The sequence below is a fragment of the Giraffa tippelskirchi genome, chromosome 2 (assembly GCF_054371585.1).
Source record: "Giraffa tippelskirchi isolate mGirTip1 chromosome 2, T2T-mGirTip1v1.2.pri, whole genome shotgun sequence".
NCBI classification, from domain to species: domain Eukaryota; kingdom Metazoa; phylum Chordata; class Mammalia; order Artiodactyla; family Giraffidae; genus Giraffa; species Giraffa tippelskirchi.
This window is the reverse complement of record NC_137276.1, coordinates 41,909,428-41,927,233: the sequence shown is the minus strand read 5'-3', so window position 1 is coordinate 41,927,233 and position 17,806 is coordinate 41,909,428. Positions and strand designations below refer to the sequence as shown.

The 17,806-nt window shown below is 36.9% G+C and overlaps 1 protein-coding gene across 3 annotated transcripts in view; it reads right to left on the bottom strand.

Annotated features, from left to right (window-relative positions):
- PRKG1 (protein kinase cGMP-dependent 1) overlaps positions 1 to 17,806 on the bottom strand; it is a 1,340,287-nt gene that overhangs the window by 691,671 nt on the left and 630,810 nt on the right. The gene's annotated exons all lie outside the window — the stretch shown is intronic.

Below are 17,806 nucleotides of genomic sequence, written 5' to 3'. Positions count from 1 at the left end.
GAGACGGTGGTTTGGATAGAACATCCAAGTACAGACAGAGAAAAGTGAGCACATTGAAGGCTTATTTTGGCAAACCGATTTTTATGTGTTGAGAGAGAAAACAAACAAACAGGAATCAAGGATGATTCTGTGGTTTTAGACTGATCAACAGAGCAACTGATGCTTCCATTTAGTGAGATGGGAACAGATGAAGAAAAATAAGGTTAAACAGGAGAATTCAAGATTGGCATGGTACATATCCCTTTGAAGTATTATTAGTGATTCATAGATAAAGTATCAGGACTCCAAAAAGTTAAGATATTTGCCTAAATTCATACTTTTCAGTTTGGATTTGAATAATTTTTTTCTAATTTTAAAGTCCATGCCTTTTTTTTTCTCTACTCTTCTAGTGCTCTTTGCACTCATTTTTGACAGAATGAAAACGACTTTACACATGTTCGAATTACAAAATATCACGGCTGAGATATCATCTATATATTTCCTTCTGTAGAAATACTTTTATCTAAAAAATATTTTGTGTGTGGCAACTGGATATACCACTGTGTAAACTGACAAGCAACTGTATCTTCAACTGAACCTAATTCTTGTCAGCTACATCATTACAGGTTGAAATGGATTCAAAATATGCAAAAGGTAAAATAATAGGTGTGGTCCTAATAACTTTGTGCAAATAATGTCAAAGCTAAATGGGAAAGTAATCATATTTCTAACATTATGAAATAAAAATGGTAAGATCCCAGGGAATTCTCAGTATATTACCCATGAGGCCTTCCTTGTCTATGGTTCACTCATATTTATAGGCAGCTGGTGTCCACTGTAGAGGCCACATGTGAGCTCTCTGGAGAGCCCTTATAGCAAGGATGTACAGTATATTTTACAGAGAAAACAGTGATAAAATTTTTCCTGCCAACCCAATTCATTTTTCAGTTGCATTAATGTAAGAACTTAACTGAATAGTCACTACTTAATCACCAAATTTGGAGTATTGCTTCTTGGAAAACACATTTTCCAATTTGTAAACACAGTGATTTTTTGTGAGCCATTTCAAAGGTGAGACCAAAGTATCCTTCTGAAATATGCATGTGTTCCATCATGGTGGGGGTGGAATGGTGAAAATGAGACAGGTACAGGATGAAACACTGAAGCAGTAGGATACTCTACCTTTTGTGTCAAGCAGGTGGTGGTTTAATTATTTCATCCTTCTTGGTGCATCTCTTTAAATGCAAAAATGTTAAAAAGTCAAAGACATGAATTTTTCTGTTTATGGTGAGCTAACAGAATAAAACATAGTCATAAAATACATAAAATAACTGCCTATGCTTAAAGGGAAATACCAGGCCCCTAAAATTAATATTCTTTTTTCTTATGGAAGAAAAAATGCTGTTTACATATTTTAACTCACGTAATTAAGTATTGGACAAAAAGCCCAAGTTTCTTCTATAAAAATGGCATTTTCAAGGAACAGGAATAGTATAGAAACAATGTTTTTTAAAAAATATTTGATACAAAATTTGCATTTCAAATTCAAAAGCATGCAAATTAAAAGCATAAAGGAATACCACTTCAAACACATATTGTTAAGAAAGTCAAATAGTATCATGTGGTAACAAGTTTCTACCCTTGATTTACTTAACAGGCAAGTTTCCTGGGATGACTAATAGATGACAGTGTTTTCATAATTTCATATTAATGGAATATAATCAAAATTATATGGTGACTTTCTCTACCACTTATGACTTTGTATTCTAGATATAGTTGCATTAAATAAAAATCAATGAATATGACATAAATAATACTAAACATTTTGTTAACAGATGAGTCTACTTTTTAGGTATTGTGTAACATGTTATTCTTTCTGATATTTTATTTTTCTTCCTATACAGTATCACAAAAATGAATGGCAAAGGAAAATATTTATGTTAATGTTCATAAAATCAGAAATAAGAGCTTATACATATGCTGAAAAAGACATCCCAATTTACCTTTTCTATATGCATTAATTTTATGTGCAGTCTACAAAACTACCCTTAAGAGATCGATTATGGGGGAAAAAACCCATCGCATTCATGCCAAACTCTTCTGGAAAAATAGCTAAATGGCAACATGGGGGAAAAATTAACACAAAGTTTCTCAATACAAAACTGAATTAAATATGCTAAAGGGTCTATGGTTAGCGACAACTTAATTAAAGCATAATTTCAAAGATTCCAAATAAAAAGTAGAAATAAATATCAATATAATGAACATCAGCTTGCACACAGAACTAATAGGAACAACTCTAACACTGTCTTCTAACAGTATCCACTGAAGACTTTGACATTAATAGTTCATTTCGAAGCAGTCATTAAAAGACATTAAAGGCTATATAGATAAATAGAACATTTATTGTTAACAGTAGGCTTTAATAAAAGGCTCTATCTATTAAAAAGAATAGGCCTTCTCTCTGTTGCTCTAGTCTTGAAGTTCTTGGCTCTGTGAGAAGCCAGACTTGAATGTTTCTCTCTCACCTCTGCTCAACAGGAGGGATTCATCCACTCTAGGCTGCTGCTCGGTATTTATGCATTTAGTATGAAAATTCAATAATGTTTGAGATTTTTTTTTTTGACCCCATCATGTGACATGCAGAATCTTAGTTCCCTGACCAGGGATCAAACTTGTTCCCCCTGCAGTGGAAGCATGGAGTCTTAACCACCGGGTGGCCAGGAAATTCCCTGCAAAAATTTGAAGCTGTAAAAAGATCAGAGTTGGAGAGAATATCTTTCACAACAGACAATGGCAAAGACAAATGATTATTCTGATTTCCAGAGAGAATTTTAAGTGTGATTTAAAACTTAAAAACAGAGTTTTTGAAATCAATGATCACATTTAAAAATCCAGGTTATTAACCTACCCAGTTGAAGGTAAAACTGCAGAGTAAAGAAGTAGAAAAAGCATATGAATAATCTAATTGGATTATGCTTGAATTTATCCATTAGGATCTATCATGAAATTTGATAGAAACATCTAGAGATGAGAATATGGATGAAGAATACTGTGCCACTGTTTTAACAACTTCTCAGAAGGAAGTGTTTAATAGATTATAATTTATAAGCCTCCAGACTGCTTTATACCTTGAAGATAAAACTGATAGAAGAATCCCAAAAAGTACACCAAATCTTCCCATTTCATTGTGGCCTGTAATAGTAAATATTTCCACATGATTGAGCATCTCCAAAAATAAATCAAAGTAGAAAAATCTGGATGTCAATTGAATATACTGAAAGATATCCTAGGAAGCTTGGAAATACACAGGAATGGAACAAAGCAAGAAACCAAAAATAAAACATAGGTTAGATAAATCAAACCACATATGGATCAAGAAGAAACACAGGTAATCAAAACTGAAAGAAACAAACTCCATTATGTAAGGTTTTGGATATTTTGTTTATAAGATGGTGTGTTTATAGGATTTTTTTCATAGGATATTTTAGGTTTAATGTGCTAAATATCTTGTTTCATAAAAAGTGACAGCCTTATAGAATCAATTCATAAGTGGTAAGAGTGACAGAAGTGGAGAAATTTAAAACTATATTCTGCATCAGGATGAAATTTCAATAAAGTGCTTATTTCCTTTTACCTGTATTTCAATATACTATCTGGAGAAGGCAATAGCACCCTACTCCAGTACTCTCGCCTGGAAAATCCCATGGACGGAGGAGCCTGGTGGGCTGCAGTCCATGGGGTCGCTAAGAGTCGGACACGACTGAGCAACTTCACCTTCCCTTTTCACCTTCATGCATTGGAGAAGGAAATGGCAACCCACACCAGTGTTCTTGCCTGGAGAATCCCAGGGAAGGGGGAGCCTGGTGGGCTGCCGTCTATGGGGTCGCACAGTCGGACACGACAGGTGACTTAGCAGCAGCAGCAATATAGTATCAAACGTAATGGCTTCCATTAACACACACACACACACATATACAAACACATAACTACAAAAAGACCAAACAAATTAGTAGACCTTAAGAATGGTAAAATAATGTAGTTGATTTGAAAGTTTATATGTCTTCACATTTATGTTTTAACTAGAAACAAATTGACTGCAAATTGACTCATATAATGAAAGAAAGAATACAATACTACCACATTTGGAATTTGTTATTTTATGGGAAATGATCTCCAAAATACAAGAAATAAATTATACTATAGTTTTTCAAATCTTCCAGGAAAAGATTTTTGATAAAGTGAATTTTACAGTAGTGTAAAACCATGTAGTCCTGAAATAATTTAATGTCATTTCAGAAACTTTAAGAGATTATCTGAAATTTGGTTTCACTAGCAAACTTGACAGGATTCAAGTATGATACTTTTTTTTAAAGCATTGGACTTTAAAGTGAGAAATGTAAGTGAGACACATGATATTATAAAAATTTTTAATATTATATGATTCCAAAAGCTCAAGTTTGTAAAAATATCCATTCTGATCATAAATCTGTTTAAAAATATAAACATATCTATTCCTCATGCTTCCTGATGGGAGGAACTGGCTATGGGGGAATGCGGGTCTTGTTCTGATGGGTGGGGCCATACTCAGTAAATCAATAATCCAATTTTCTGTTGATGGGCAGGGCTGTGTTCCTTTTCTGTAGTTTGGCCTCCAGGCCAAACTATGGCAGAGGTAATGGCAACCTCCTTCAAAAGGACTCATGCCAGGAGTGTTGTATTCAGTGTCCCTGACTCCACTGATGACCCACACTTCCACCAGAGACTCCTGGACACTCACAGGCAAGCTTGGCTCTGTTTCTTGTGGGGTCACCACTCTTCTCTCCTGGGTCCTGGCATGACCAAGGTTTTGTTTGTGTCCTCCAAGAGTCTGTTTCTCCAGTCCTGTGGGAGTTATGTAATCAAATCCCACTGGCCTTCAAAGTCAAATTCCCAGAGGGTTCTCTGTCCCTTTGCCAGATTCCCCAGGTTGGGAAATCTGTTGTGGTCTTAAAACTTTTGCAACAGTGTGAGAACTTCTTTGGTACAGTTGTTCTCCAGTCTGTGGGTTGTCTGCTCAGTGGCTCTGTGGTGGGACTCACATGCTGGGCCTCCCAGGTCTGCTTCAGCCAGAGTTCCTGCCTCCACGGCAGGCCACTGCTGACCCGTGACTCCACAGGAGACACTCAAACACTCAAAGGGAGGTCTGGTTCAGTCTTTTGTGGGGTCCCTGGGTCCTGGCATGCACAAGGATAAGGCTGAGGAAGGAGAAAAACAATAGAATGGGAAATCTATTTAAGAATTCAAGATCTAATCTACTCAAGATCTAGAGATCTCTTTAAGAAAATTTGGATACCAAGAGAACATTTCACGCAAAGATGGGCACAATAAACAAAAGAAACAGTATGGACCTAACAGAAGCAGAATATATTAAAAGGTGACAAAAATACACAGAAGAACTAAACAAAAAGATTTTCATGATCCAGATAACCATAATAGTGTGATCACTCACCTAGAGCCAGACATCCTGGAGTGTGAAGTCAAGTGGGCATTGCTTCATCATAGGAAGCATCACTATGAACAAAGCTAGAGGAGGTGATGGAATTCCAGTTGAGCTATTTCAAATCCTAAAAGATGATGCTGTGAAAGTGCTGCACTCAATATGCCAGCAAATTTAGAAAACTTAGCAGTGGCCACAGCACTGGAAAAGTTCAGTTTTCATTCCAATTTCAAAGAAAGGCAATGCCAAAAAAAATGTTCAAACTGTCATACAACGGCACTGATCTCACACGCTAGCAAAGTAATGCTCAAAATCCTTCAAGTTTGGCTTCAACAGTATGTGAACTGAAAACTTCCAGATGTACAAGCTGGATTTAGAAATGGCAGAGGAACCAGAGATCAAATGGCCAACATCTGTTGCATCATAGAAAAAGCAAGAGAATTCCAGAAAAAACATGTACTTCTGTTTCATTGACTATGCTAAAGCCTTTGACTGTGTGAACCACAACAAACTAGAAAATCTTAGAGATGGGAATATCAGACCATCTTACCTGCCTCCTGAGAAATCTGTATGCAGATCAAGAACCAACAATAAGAACTGGACATGGAACAACACACTGGTTCCAAATTGGGACAGGACTACATCGAAGCTGTATATTGTCACCTTGTTTATTTAACTTATACGCAGAGTACATCATGCAAAATGCCAAACCGGATGAAGCACAAGCTAGAATCAAGATTGCAGGGAGAAATATCCATACCTAAGATACGCAGATGACACCATCCTTCTGGCAGAAAGTGAAGAGGAACTAAAGAGCCTCTTGATGAAAGTGAAAGAAGAGAGTGAAAAAGCTCACTTAAAACTCAACATTCAAAATACTAAGATCATGGCATTCAGTCACATCACTTCATGGCAAATAGATGGGGAAACATTGGTAACAGTGACAGACTTTATTTTCTTGGGCTCCAAAATCATTGCAGATGGTGACAGCAGCCATGAAATTAAAAGACACTTGTTCCTTGGAAGAAAAGCTATGACCAACCTAGACAGATATTAAAAAGCAGTGACATTACCTTGCCAACAAAGGTCCATATAGTCAAAGCTATGGTTTTTCCAGTAGTCATGTATGTATGGATGTGAGAGTTGGACTATAAAGAAAGCCGAGCACTGCAGAATTGATGCTTTTGAACTGTGGTGTTGGAGAAGACTCTTGAGAGTCCCTTGGACTGCAAGGAGATCCAACCAGTCAATCCTAAAGGAAATCAGTCCTGAATATTCTTTGGAAGGACTGATACTGAAGCTGAAGCTCCAGTACTTTGGCCACCTGATGGGAAGAACTGACTCATTGGAAAAGACCCTGATGCTTGGAAAGATTGAAAGCAGGATAGGAAGGGGACAACAGACAATGAGATGGCTGGATGGCATCACCAACTCGATGGACATGAGTTTGAGCAAGCTCCAGTAGCTGGACAGGGAAGCCTGTCATGCTGCAGTCCATGGGGTCGCAAAGAGTCAGACATGACTGAGCAACTGAACTGAATTGCTTTCGCAAGCAGATACAAATGATAATAAATATGAAAATAACTCCCACTTCAACAATCACAATTATTCTGGCTATGTTAAAAAAGAAAAACAAGCAAACACTGATATAACTTAATTTTGAAAGAACATAGCTAACATAGCATTCATTTTCTCTAGTTTCCTGTTTGATTGCTAGAAAGATGCACCAAATATATAATAGCTATAGCTTTTGTCCCCAAATTCCTCCTAGCAGGACTGACCCTAAAAAAAAGGAAAAAAGCTCGTCAGTATACAAATTAATATTATAGAGAATTTATATCTACCTATAAAAGAGGATATGACACATACTCATATGACCTTTTTTTTTTTTTTAGTCATTATAGAATTGCATTCATCCTTTAAAATTATGTATCTCTGAGGCATGAGATAGATGGGTCCCAGGATGAACAGCTGGAGTCTGACACCTGTGGACAAATACTCCAAGATGAAGAGTAGGAGGAGCTGAGCCCTGCATAAATAAAAGATGGAGACCAGGTATTTCTCATTCTCAAAGTCAAGGAGACCTCTGGACTATAAAGGTCCTTGGATGTCAAAAAGGGGAGTGAAAAGAACCTACTCATAGGCCTCTTGCCTGTAATCCATCTTGACTAGGATCTGTGCACACACATGTGGGAATTCTGAGATATGCCAAATATGGACTCAGAACCAGGCAAAGCAAAATGACCGGTGAAAGAAAACCCAGAATAAATGCTTCATATAAGTGATTCAGACTATCATGAAGTTGTGACTCTCTCTCTCAGCTTACTCATGTGTCTATCCACAGGGACTCTTTTTCCTCTAATAAACACTTAACTTGTTTCACTATTTTCCGTCTTTGTGGGAATCCTTTTCTGCAAAACCGAAGGGCCATGGTCTTGTCACTGACCACTGGATTTTAGCTAGGATTCAGTGCTCTCACTTCTGAGGCCTGACTTCAATCTCTGGCCAGGAACTGAAATCCTGCTTCCAGCTGCTGCAGGCCGAGGCCACCTGAGATCACCTCTATCCTCTATCCATTTTTTTGATATAGAAAGAGACCCATGACACATTGTAGAACAAAATGTAGCTTACATAACAGCCTACACTTATATCACTTATATAAAATTTTGTACCAATATATATGTCCATGCACACAGATATCCATACTGTCTTGAAGGCTGTTTATAGGGAGTTACAAATTTGGGCTGAATTTATAAAATACAATGGTTGAGAGCTACAGTTCTAAAGGTAGAGTGCCTAAATTCAAATTTCAACTTTCCTACTTAAAAATGCTTTGACTAAAAGCAAGTTAGTTGGCCTCCTGAAGCCACCATTTCTTATCAGTACTATGAAAATAACACCTACTCCATGATGTAAAATTTTAGCTGAATACCAGGCACATAGCAATACCTAAGTAATTAGTTTTATGTTTATCTTCTATTTATTGTTATTTCCATGAAATGGGATCTATTACTTTAATATAATCTACCTTTAAAATGTTTTACTCATAATTTTAATGAAACGTTAATTATTTGCATAATTAACCTTCTAAAATACCAACATATCTGTTTTAAAATTAATATATTAGAACTAACATATTATTGCTCTTTGAAGTCCCTCCACTCTCAAAGTCATACAGTTCCTTAGGAGTTGAACAGTCCTGGGTTGAGAATTATGAGGCCAAGGGTTCCTTCACATAGGAAAAGTGCAGAGTTATACACATGTAAATGTGCTTGCTGACTATAATCCAACATAGTTTTAATATATTCACTTTACTGGAGTTTTCCTGGTAGTCAAAGATAAATGAAACTAATCCCAATGAGTTACGTGCATTAAACAGTAAAATAATTCAAATCTTCCCATTGACCAAGTTAAAGTTAGATCACTCAGCATATCTTAATCCAAAAAGTGATTCCTGTAGTAAAGATTTAATTTATTGTAGCAAGCTGTTGGGTAATTAAAAAACTGTATTACAGAGCTTATTACAGAGCCATAGAGCACACCACAGACTGGATACTCTGCCCTTGTGTAGTGTTGACCTTATTTGGATCTTATGCTAGAACGTTACTTTCTGAAGAGATCAACCAAAAGGCTAACTGCAAAGTGAATGAGAGTAAATAAAAATGCAGAGAGAAGGCTAGGAGAAGTATTTTAAAATTGTGATCATCTTGTCAATCTGAAAAAAAGCAAGCATGTTTGTTCCACAATCATTGGATCATCTGCAATATTTTTTTAAATCTTTCAATAAACTTCTAGAAGTCAGTTTAGGTTCTCAGTATTCTATGTGCTAAGTCACTTCAGATGAGTCTGACTCTGTGTGACCCCATGGACTGTAGCCCACCAGACTCCTCTGTCCATGGGATTCTCCAGGCAAGAACACCAGAGTGGGTTGCCATTTCCTTCTTCAGGGGATCTTCCCAACCCAGGGATTGAACCCCCAATCTCATGCCTCCTGCATTGGCAGTCAGGTTCTTACTACTAGTGCCACCTGGGAAGCCCTTCTCAGTATTATTTTTGTCACTGTATTCAGTGCTCCTTTGGGAACCCTCTGCTGTCACTCTTAACCATGAATATCAGGAAAGTTAAGGAGTCACCAGCTTTTAAACTAAAGCATCAAAACAGAGTAAAACCTAGTCCCTGGCAGTGATTGTGTCTTCTGTAATGTTACCAAGAGATCAGAGAAAGAGCGCGGCAGTTAGTTGTCCCTCCTGACATCACTATTTAGTCTCCTAATAATGTCACTAACATAGCACTAATTTATATTCTTTTGTTGCCCAAATGTGGACAAGTACAGGCAAGAGAGGTACTTTCATTTTCAACCTAGATCACTGCCTGACCCCCCCTCATTACCCACCAAGCGATCTCATGCATACAGAATGCACCTCCGATTTCTTCACTGAAACAGCTATAAACTCTGTTTGTTATACTTTTAATATTTATCATCAGCTATGTAGCAGGCACCATCCTACAAGTTAAACATACAAAGAAATTGAGGTCTGGAGAGAGAAATTTACATGGATAAGATGGTAATTCATTAACAATAAGGGGCTTCCCTGATGGCTCAGTGGTAAAGAATCTGTCTGCAATACAGGAGACACATAAGATGTGAGTTTGATCCCTGGGTCAGGAAGATCTCCTGAAGAAGGAAATGGCAATCTACTCCAGTATTCTTGACTGAAAAATCCCAATGACAGAGGAGATTGGCAGACTACAGTCTAAAGGGTTACAAAGAGTCAAATATGACTGAGCACATTAAGAATAAAGCTGAGCAAAGAGGTGATGAGTCTAAAGCGATAAACCAAATGAGCCTGGAGGGCTTCATGCTGACACACACAGAGTCCATTAGAACGCTTACTGTTACCATTGCTGCTGCTATTATTTAGAGATACTACTTGGTTTGTTTTCCCTTATAACTCCCCTTCTATAGCAGTGAGTGATTTAAAACCATTGTTGGCAACATTTCAACTTTTAAAATGCCAACCAAAAGAAGACCATAGTAATCCTCTGCCCTCCCACAGGGAATTTTGAAATTAGTTATAACATCCAACCCTACTTAAACTGAAGCATATTTACAATTGGATCATTTTTTTGCCCTTTGAATGAAGGAAAAAGCTATCCTTTCACTAAAATGAAGATGTAAATCATGCTGTCATTCCAAGACATCAGAGATGTAAGCCACACAAACAAATCAAAGACATATCCATTCAATAAGCATTTGGCATTGACTTCAGGGATGAATCAAGATGCTTTCTCTTAAATTTTTTAAACTAAAAAGTGTTTTTTGAATTCCTAGGGCCAGAATTGACCAAAAGTACAGTTGTACTTCCTTTGAAAGCATTTAGAGACTTACATTTATAAGTATATGAATACATACTCCATTGCCTAATATCACAGTAAGCTACTAAGTGCTTCCTGTCTATTGCTATTCAAGAAAAAGGAAATCTAAAATGCTAAAGAAGTGATTGACAACCCAGCCTAATGTGAATCCAAAACCAGTGGCAACTGTCAAGGCACTTATACAGAAACAGTTTCTATCTGCTTTCAAACTGACTTGGGTACTCATTTTGGTTCAATGTTCATTGAGCATAAATGGAAAGGCTTTTACCCAGTTTAACATGTAAAATACTTTTCCCTACGGACAGAGTACCTAATGCTCCCTATATCAAAAAAAGGATCTAGATTTTGTGAGGCCTGAAGCTCACACAATGTGGGGGACAGTCTCATAGCAAAATAAATTTACAAGTCCCAAATTAGATACTGGGTTTTGGAAGTGCCTATGCAAGTCAGGAGCTCTGAGTTTGCGTTTTATTATAATAGCTTCATGGGAACATTGGATTTTGACTGAGTCAGCAGCCAGGGGTCTTGTTTGGGGAAATGGCTCATTTGGCAGCCCGGTGGCCACACTGGAGGCAGATGCCATGGCAACAATACAGGCACAGGTGAGAGAGTGAACATGGAGAAGCCCCTTTGAAGCCACCCATGGGTCCTAAAGCCTGATCTGGCCGTAGCCAGAGCTGTCCCTTCAGCACCAATAAGGCCCCTCAAACTGATAGGAAGAACACAAGCCCGCCCAGGCTGAGGATGAGAGTGGATCTCAGTTCCTGAATGCACTATAGGAGAACGAGATGGCAGAGGAGTAGGCGGACGTGGAGTACATCTCTCTCCACGGATACATCCGGAATACACATTCAGACACAGAAGTGCATGCAGAACACCAGCTGAGAGCGGAGAGGAGTACCTGACCAGCAGAAAAGACCCACACAAACTCAAGATCAAGTCCTGAGCCTTTGGAGTGGGATCACTGACTCCAAAACCCCAGACTACAAGAGAACTAATCCTAAGGAGTATCAAATAGTGAGAACTCACACAAAGGAAACCATTTCTCCAAAGAAGACATACAGATGGCTAACAAACATATGAAAAGATGCTCAACATCATTCATTATTAGAGAAATGCAAATCAAAATCACAATGAAATATCACCTCACACCGGTCAGAATGGCCATTATCAAAAAGTCTACAAACAATAAATCTTGGAGAAGGTGTGGAGAAAAGGGAACACTCTTGCACTGTTGGTGGGAATGTAAATTGATACAACCACTATGGAAGATGGTATGGAAATTCCTTAAAAAACTAGGAATAAAACCACCACATGACCCAGCAATCCCACTCCTAGGCCTATACCCTGAGGAAACCAAAATTGAAAAAGACACATGTATCCCATTGTTCACTGAGGCACTATTTACAATAGCTAGAACATGGAAGCAACCTAGATGTCCATCTACAGATGAATGGATAAAGAACTTGTGGTACGTATACACAATGGAATATACTCAGCCATAAAAAGGAACACATTTGAGTCAGTTCTGATGAGGTGGATGAACTTAGAACCTATTATACAGAGTGAAGTGAGTCCAAAGGAGAAAAATAAATATAATATTCTAACTCACATATACTTAATCTAGAAGAATTTATTTACAGGGCAGCAATGGAGAAACAGATGTAGAGAATAGACTTATGGACATGGGAGAGGGGAGAAGAGGGTGAGATGTATGGAAAGAGTAACATGGAAATTTACAAAACAGTATGTAAAATAGATAGCCAACGGAAATTTGCTGTATGGCTCAGAAACTCAAACAGGGGCTCTGTATCAACCGAGAGGGGCAGGATGGGGAGGGAGATGGGAGGGAGGTTGAAAAGAGAAGGGATATATGTATACCTATGGCTGATTAATGTTGAGGTTTGACAGAAAACAACAAAATTATGTAAAGCAATTATCCTTCAATTAAAAAAAAAATTGAAAAGAAAATTGAATTTTGTCTCCAATAGAAGATTCTCAGTTGATTCTTCTCATAGTCACTGATGGAAAACATGCACCTGATTTGTTTGCAAAAGAACCATTACAATTATTTTATGGGAGAATTATCATGAATCTAAGTAAACCAATTTAAGCCAATCAAGAGGGAAATTTACATATTATTCAGAGTTCAATAATGGCAATTTCCTTTTAGTGATTAAATGCAATATGTATTAATTCTTATTGCATATTCAGCATTCTAAAACATGCATTAAGAATTCACAGTAATATACATCAGTTTACAGTGTATATTGCAAGAAGGTGAAAAAATTTAAAGCCTCTGTTATTACTTTTTGTCATCGTTTATTAATCTGGATGCAAGACAGGTGAAAGGATGTAGGACTGACTCCATTTAAGCAAGATATTAGGTCTCTTTCTAAATATTAGTAGTATGAGGCTAGAGTACTACTCTTAAATACCTCATACAGATTCGAGGAGAATCAGAGTTCTTTGAATTAGGGAAATTAGATAATTATCTGCATTGTTAAAGTCTTAAAAGTACCACTTTTGTCTAAAATTTTCAAGTCATGCAAAGATATCTTAAGATGTGTATTGCCAAACAGTACCCTCTGTTTTTCTATCATGCTTAATGCTTGTGTACACAGTCGAGTTTTGAATGTCTTCTTCCTATTAATTTCAAGAATGACTGACAGAAAAGAAGAAAAGCAGCATTTTGCAGTGGGAAACACACTGGGATATAGGTGCTAGAATAATTAAATCTAGTCCAAGGGTTCTTAAGCTAAAATCCAGTCCAGAATAGTTAAAATCTAGACTAATCTAGTCTAGACTAGTTAAAATCTAATCTACTCTAGAATAGTTAAAATCTAGACTCGTCTAGATTAGTTAAAATCTAGTCCGGTGCACATCAGAGTCTTCCTGAAACTACTTCTTAAAACACAGGTTGCTACGCTCCATCCCCAGAGTTTCAGCAGGTCTTGAGTGTAGAATGCAAAAACAAGCATTTCTAATGTGTTTCTAGGTGATACTGATGTTACAGAAACCAGTTTGAGAACCACTGGCTAAGTCCATTGTGTTCCTATTTTCTCATTTGTAAATGGGATTGTTGTCCTGGATAATGCTGAAGGTATCTTTCAGCATCACATTTTATAATTCCCTGATTCCAACACACTGCCTAGACCTATACCCAAGAATCTCCTTCTTTTATGTTTATTAAAAAAATTTTCCCCGGGGAAATCTGTAAATATGGAAACTTAGTTTCAAACTATGATTTAATTTTGTTATTCTATAAGAGTGATCCTTAAAGTACTCATAGATTTCTGTTATTGATTGAAAGACTCAATATAAATGCAAAATATTGCATAGCACAGTATACGGCTACAATTAACAGTTTCTGACAGGATAGCTCAGATTTTAACTTTGGAAGGATTGTCAGCAATTATTAAAAGAAACAGGCGTTACTCAGAAATTTTCAAAAGCAAAAATGGAAACTGTCAATATAGCAAATTGCTTTCTGAAAGAAATTTAATTTTGTGTGTTCAATTGTGACACTCCCAAATTGCTTTATACTGCTTTCTCTTTTTCGCTGGAAAACAAGTATTCAATTTTGATGTTGTTTGTTTCTCCCTTCCTCTCTACCCTCCCATTATCCCATCCCCTGCCAGTCCCTTAGGTATTTCTCCTGCCTTTCAGTAAATAGGTATGAAGTTCAATGCCTGCAGTTTCCTCAAGGCTTTCAATATATGCCAGGCTGATTTGCACATCTCTCTGAAAGTTGAAAGCTCCAAAATAATATACATGTCATACTTCATCTGATTAGACAAAGTACCAAATTCCAGATCTGCTGTACAGAAAATAATAATAATATTAATAAAACTTCCCCCACTAAAATTATCATCTTTATCATCTTAATCAAGCTTATTTATAAAGTACATTTTATATTCCCTTTGCTGTTGTCCAGTGGCTATCATGACTGACTCTGTGACCCCAAAGACTCCAGCAGGCCAGGCTCCTCTCTCCTCCACTATCTCCCAGTCATCTCCATTGAGCTAGTGATGCTATCTAACCATTCCATCTTCTGCCTCCTCCCCCTTCTCCTGTTGCCTTCAATCTTTCCCAGCATCAGGGTCTTTTCCAGCGAGTTGGCTCTTCACATCAGGTGGTCAAAGTTTTGGAGCTTCAGTATCAGTTCCTCTTTTGAATATTGAGGGTTTATTTCCTTAGGATTGACTGATTTGACTTCCACGCAGTCCAAAGGACTGTCCAGCACCACAATTCAAAATATCAATTATTTGGCATTCAGTCTTCTTTATGGTCCATCCAACTCATACATGGTCCAACTCTTTATGGTCCAATTCATACATGACTACTGGAAAAACCATAGTTTTGACTATACAGACCTTTGTTGGCAAAATGATGTCTCTGCTTTATAATATGCTGTCTAGGTTGGCCATAGCTTTTTTTCCCAAGGAGCAAGCCTCTTTTAATTTCACGGCTACAATCACCCTCTGCAGTGATTTATATCCCCTAAGTAGGTGTAAATGGAAATCTCTCGTCTGAATATGGTCATCCTTTTTTGATTCCTGAAGTCCTTTTCCAAAGATTATTCTCTTAACCACTATACCATGACTTCATTGGTCATCTTTTCTTTCTATATTATCTCATTTTCAACATGATTTCCAAATTTCTACCTGCCTTCATGAAGCCTTCATGAAAATATCCTTCTATTTCTCTTAAAGTAGACTATTGCTTCTTCTTGTAAAATATTCCTCCTCTCTTTCTCTCAGGATTATTCTTTGATAATAACATTGATATGACTATGTTTACTACAACTTGGAAATTTTCACACCATCCTCATCAATGGCATCTCATTATATTCTTAAAACAATCCTATGAGTAGTCAGGACAAGTATAATTATTCCTATTTTATTGAAGAGAAAAATCATAAATTTGAGATATGCTCACACTTCAAAGATTAAATATAAGATTTCTTTGTCTATAAAGTATATTTCCAATAAACTTGTCATAAAACTTTCCAAATAAACAAAAAATGAGAATAAGGAAAAGAAATATTTGTATATTAATTATAAATATCACTTAATACTAACAAGATCATTACATATCAGGTACATAAATTTTAATCTTCATAATAACCTTTATTTAGACTAATTATCTTCATATTACTGTTGGGCAAATCAAGGGCAGAGACTCTAAATAACTTGCATAAGAGTTCACACTAGTAAGTGGTGGAGCCAGATTCAAACTCAGGCAAGTGTCACTCCAGAACTTGTACTAGGAAGTATGAATGACATAATCTAAGATATAAATGTATAAATATATTTATACACTGATTATATCACAAGTAGAAATGTGCATGTGATTTTGCAAAATTGAGGGATCCAAGTTTGATGGTGTTAACTTCTCTGAAGAATCTGTGTGTATGTATTCAGTCATTAAGTCATGTCTAACTCTTTGCAACCCCATGAACTGCAGCACATCAGGCTCCCCTGTCCTTCACTATCTCCTGGAGTTTGCTCAAATTCATGTCCATTGAGTCAGTGATGCCATTGAACCGTCTCATCCTCTGTTGCTCCCTTCTCCTTTTGGCTTCAAGCTTACCTAACCTCAAGATGGTATAGGAGCTGTAGAATAGCTAGTGTAAAAGATGACAAAGTAGAATGATTTTAAAAGGAAGTGATCTCTTTTCTTGTGTGGCTTCATTTTGACATCATTCGAAGAACTGATCCTTTTGAACTGTGGTGTGGGAGAAGACTCTTGAGAGCCCCTTGGACAGCAAGAAGATCCAACCAGTCAATCCTAAAGGAAACCAACCTTGAATATTGATTGGAAGGACTGGTGCTGAAGCTTAAGCTCCAATATTTTGGCCACCTGATGTGAAAAGCTGACTGACTCACTGGAAAAGACCCTCCCAGCTACTGGGATAGCTGGAGGGCAAGAGGAGAAGGGGGCTACAGAGGATAAGATGGTTGAATGCCATCACTGACTCAATGTACATGAGTTTGAGCAAACTCCAGGAGATAGTGAAGGACTGTGAAGCTTGGTGTACTGCAGTCCTGAGGTCGCAAAGAGTCGGACATGACTTAGCAACTGAACAACAATTTTGACATACCATATATCAATTTTGAAAGGGTCATCATATCACAGTCTATTTTCAGAATAATCAAGGATATTTTTTTCCAAAAAGTCTTCTAAAATAGAAACTTAAAATTCAAACAAGTCAAAGTAACAATGGTTTAGGTATACAGTTTGGTGCCCACAAGAAAATATACATACACATATACATATATATGTATGTATACACATATACCATTGTACCCCCTGTACGTCACATACTCTTATAGCATATAAATTCCAGCTTGGGCCATTGTATCAGGATTAGAGTCATAGTTATCATGTCATCTCATCAAATTCAAATTCATCTATTCAAGCAAATATCAAAATGCTCTAGAAAAATCAGAGCTTCAGTTGAGTAGTGGTCAAATAAAGAAGTTGCAGGGTACACATACCTTACTAGTTAGTAGTCCTAGATTACTATGCTATACAGACAGAGCTGTCAGCATTTATATGTATTACTTTAATATAACAGCCCATCAGAGACTGCATTTTTGCTTTTAATAATAGCTAAAGAAACAAATGCAGAGAAATTAGATGGTTTGCCTGAGGCTATGTGACTGTAATTTTTATTAATTTCTGAAGCTCAAATGCTTTGGTCAGAACTTACACTCTCCATTTACTAGCGAGTGACCAGCAAGTGGTCATACTTCTTGATACAGGTTTTCTCATCTTAAAAAAAAAAAATCTGTCTCATGCATTGTGATTCAAATTAAATGAGTTTAGAATAGATTAAGCATGTAAAAAGCACTCAATCCAGTGGCCATTGGAGAAAAAGTATTCTACAAAGGGCAGATGTTACTACTATAATGTCATGGTTTACAATTATCCTGGCATAGAAAGCAAAATACCTTTGTTATACAT